The following is a 4,073-nucleotide window of genomic DNA, read 5'->3' as shown; positions in this document are numbered from 1 at the left end:
TGAATATAATAATAATATCTCAAATATGTCAATTATCCAACTCCTCAATTATAATAAGGAGCATTCTAGAAACCCTAAAACACATAGCCAAAATGAGCCATGCTAGGGAGTTTCTAGAATCCCTCTCTTATTCAACTATTGAACAGTTACAGCTCAGTCCATGCACTTCAAATTAATTCTAATTAATCCCAAAATTAATTCCAATTAATATCTGATTAATTCTAAATTAATAATTACTATATCCAGTTAATATATTAATCTTATAATATATTGATAAATCATTTATTTTAATTTCAAATTAATTTATTATTCATATAATAAACTAACAAGTTATCCTCTCTTTCCAAATGTAATTCTTTTCAGTTGTTAGTTCAAAGGGCAACCCAAAAAGGACTTTGCTTCTAATTCAAGAATATACTAATTTTGTAACACCCCGTTTCCAAGAAAAACCCTAAAATCATAAAATGTGTTTTTAGTGTTATTTATTCTGATTTATGATTAGTGGAAAAGTGTGTAACTAGAATTATAATCGGTTTTGGAGGTCTAAGAGTGCCTCCGGGATTCGTAGTGGGAAGAATGTTTGAATATATGGCTTAAGAGTAATCAATTGGGTGCGCTTCGTAGTTCGTGGACTTATACTGGAAATAGTTTGTAGGAGAGGGGCTAATTGGGTAAATATGGATTTAATTTGAAAGGAAAAGAGAAGGGGAGGGCATGAATATGTCATAATTGAGAATTAGGGGTTAATAAGGTAAATCATGGATTAGTTTTGCAAAGATTCTAAAAGTGGAGGGCTATTAGGTAAATATTGTACCTAAATTGTAATGGATTTTGATGTTGATGGTTTAAATGGTAAATTTTGGCCTTGTTTTGAAAGGAATCATACAAGGAAGGACCGAATGTGTAAAAATCATTTGAAGTTTGGAAAGGATACGGGTATTAAACCCGTCACCTTATTACGCATGCGAAACCCTAACCCTAGCAGTAATAAGTAGCTGCCATCCTCTCCAACCAGAGTCGGTCCTAAAGATTTAAATACCCAGGACGAACCAAGAAAAAAAGGCCCTCAAGCCTTAACATGTAACAAATTAAATTACATCACATCTTAAGCCTTAACATGTAACAAATTAAATTACATCACATCTTAAGCCTTAACATGTAACAAATTAAATTACATCACATCTTAAGCCTTAACATGTAACAAATTAAATTACATCACATGATCTCATAATGGCATGTGATAATCTATTTTTTGTTTAATGCTTACACAAATGACAAATGACAAGCACTTAAAACAACAATGATATCATATATAATTATAAATCAAACCTTCCTTAAAAGGACCCACGTCTAGACTCTAGATCCAAAGAAAAAATTATACAATTTATTATTTGATATGAATGGATTAAATTTATCTAATAAATACTTATTTTAATAAGTCTTTTTCAAATTTCAACAGGAACGAGGGTTTTCAATGACCTAAAAACGTTTCTATTGTAAAAAAATCCCAAATTACCCTCAGCCTTTTATAAATATGATACGTCTATTCTTTGTTTCACTGTTAATGCGTCTTCTCCAAGATTTAGTCTTGCCCAAGATATTTTATTACTTCTTTTTCTTGTTTCTGGTCGTGACTTTGCCCACAGGTTAATTCAATTTGTGTGTGAATTTTGATTTTGCTTCAGTGATCTTATGTTCAAATGACTAGTTTAGAATCAAATAGATACTATTGTTTCCACTGCAAATCTGTAATCGTATTTGATTGTTCCATCAGGGTTTAGAAATCTATTAGGATCAAATTTCGTAGGGTTTTCCCAATATTTTTGGTTCCCTATGTATTTCCCATACAATGAAAAACACATTGGAACCCTTTGGGGTTGTGTATCCACCTACGCTACAACACATATTTGGACATCTCCCTATCAAGAAAGCATGGTTGGTGATGAACTGATGAATGATGATAATCAATTACCTGATATTGAATGATTTTGTGATTCAAAAGACCGAATGAGACCCTAAACCCTTCACCCTCCCTCGCGCTGTACGTTGTTCTGCTGCAATTTCACGATTTGCTTCTGCTGCTTCTGTTCTCGTTCTCACGACTGGAATACGACAATTTTGGGCTAATACTGAATATACTAAAAAAATGGGCCCCTTGAAAAAGTGGGCCCTGTGCACATGCCCATATTGCACACCCTCTTAGCTGGCCATGTCTCCAACGTTCACCGCCACTTCCTTCCGTGGGTGCTGACGATGCTTGCTGCCAAGATATTGAAGACGGAGCTGTTGACGGGGGACTCGAGCACGCGCTTCATCTTCTTCTTCGGTTTGTTTTGTTCGTCGTCAGCCTCCTAACCACCACTGTATTGAGTGTTGCTGCTATGAACCAACGTAATCCGAAAGACTCAGTCGCTATAAGCTCTGGGGTGGCGTTGCTGTTCCACCGCTGCTCATATGACCCGTCGTTGCCGCCGGAAATGGTTCTCAGTCGCCATTTCAACTCGTTCCAATGCCACCTACTGCCTAGTAGATGGATTAGAGTGGGGGTCTCGTATTATGAAGGGGTATTCGATGTTGTTGATTCCATAACCTTCTAGCCATCGCGGTCGTGCCGCCGCTGCATCCGTTTCAACGGCCATTCCGCCGCTGCCGCCTCTCCTTGGTGCTGTCGTCGCTAACCGCCACCAGGGGTGGCTAGAGTTGCTTTGTGATCATATGGGGTGTGTATCATGTGTCCAACTCATGTGTGTGTTGAGGGTAGTGTTGATAGCCGGAAAATGGAAAGGATACCCGCCATGGCTGCCAGCCATAGTGGCTGCCGCCATACGCCTCCGTCGACCACCATTTGGTGGTTGTGTGTGTGTTTATCTTTTAGTGTATGTTTACATTTGAGATTTAGCCTTGTAAAATGTAATCATAAATTGGAATAATGAAAAAGGAACCCTAACCACCACCGTGAGGTGGTAGCTGCCGCCACCGGCTGCTGTGTCGGGTGGCGGTGTGCTTTGATGGTGTTTTTACTCGGTTGAGATGTTTAGACTGAATGGGCCTAGTGAAACCCTAGTAGGCCCAATGAAGCTTAATGGACTTGAAAGCCCAAACATGTGACTAATAGGCCTAGTGACACCCTAATAGGCCTAATGGACCCTAATTGATCTAAGGACTTGGAATTGGGCCTATTGGGTTGGAAACCCTAATTAGGGTTTAGAAAACCCTAATATTGGATTTATGGGCTTGGACCTATCAGGACCCACATTTGGGCCATTTGAATGGAATTGTGTAATAATCTCGACTTCACCATATGATATACCTAGTAGAGTAATGGACTTAATGGATTAAGTCCATAATGGGTTAAGTGAGAAACACCTAACCCTAATTGTCATTTTATGTGAAACCCTAGTTTCACTTGGGCTTTGTGTTGGGCCTTTTTATTGGGTTTTGGTGTTTGGGCCAATAATAGGTCATCCAAGGACAATCAATGGACTAGAATAAAAAGATGAGCTTTAGGGTAAGGCCCATATGATGAGTTGGGCCCAATTTGGAAAATTGGGCCATAGTTTGGGCCTAGATGATTATGAGACATTGGGTCATTGAAATGCCGAGTGTATGGACTGGACTAAATGGTTGGGCCTTTGAATAAGACCATGTAAAGGTTTGGGCCCAATCTTCCATATGTTGGGCTTTGAGCCATAGTTGGACTTTTGGGCCTTGGATTGGGCCTTGGGCTTGCATAAAGCCAAGCTTGGGGTAATGTAGTAATTATCTAAAGTATGTACTCATGGTTATGTAGTGGAACCCAATTATTAATTGGGTGTTATTTTGGTGTTGACAGTTCGGGAATCTGTCAGCCAACAGTTGGGGTTGAGTATGCGGGACTTCAACAGTGTGGGATTGTGTCTACGGGACTTCAACAGTGTGAGGTGAGTTACCTTCCAGTAGCAGTGGGTCTACGGCCACAATGCCGGCCCACCAGTGGGAGTTGTATGTTAGATGATTGTCTTTGTGATATTCATCTTGGGTTGCTACTACCTGATATGTTATATGTGATAGTGGTAGTAGGAAGGGAATAGTCC

This window comes from Lactuca serriola, chromosome 9 (genome assembly GCF_051521515.1).
Source record: "Lactuca serriola cultivar US96UC23 chromosome 9, Lser_US96UC23_V15, whole genome shotgun sequence".
Taxonomy (NCBI): domain Eukaryota; kingdom Viridiplantae; phylum Streptophyta; class Magnoliopsida; order Asterales; family Asteraceae; genus Lactuca; species Lactuca serriola.
The sequence above is the reverse complement of the archived record's forward strand: the minus strand, read 5'-3'. Positions refer to the sequence as shown.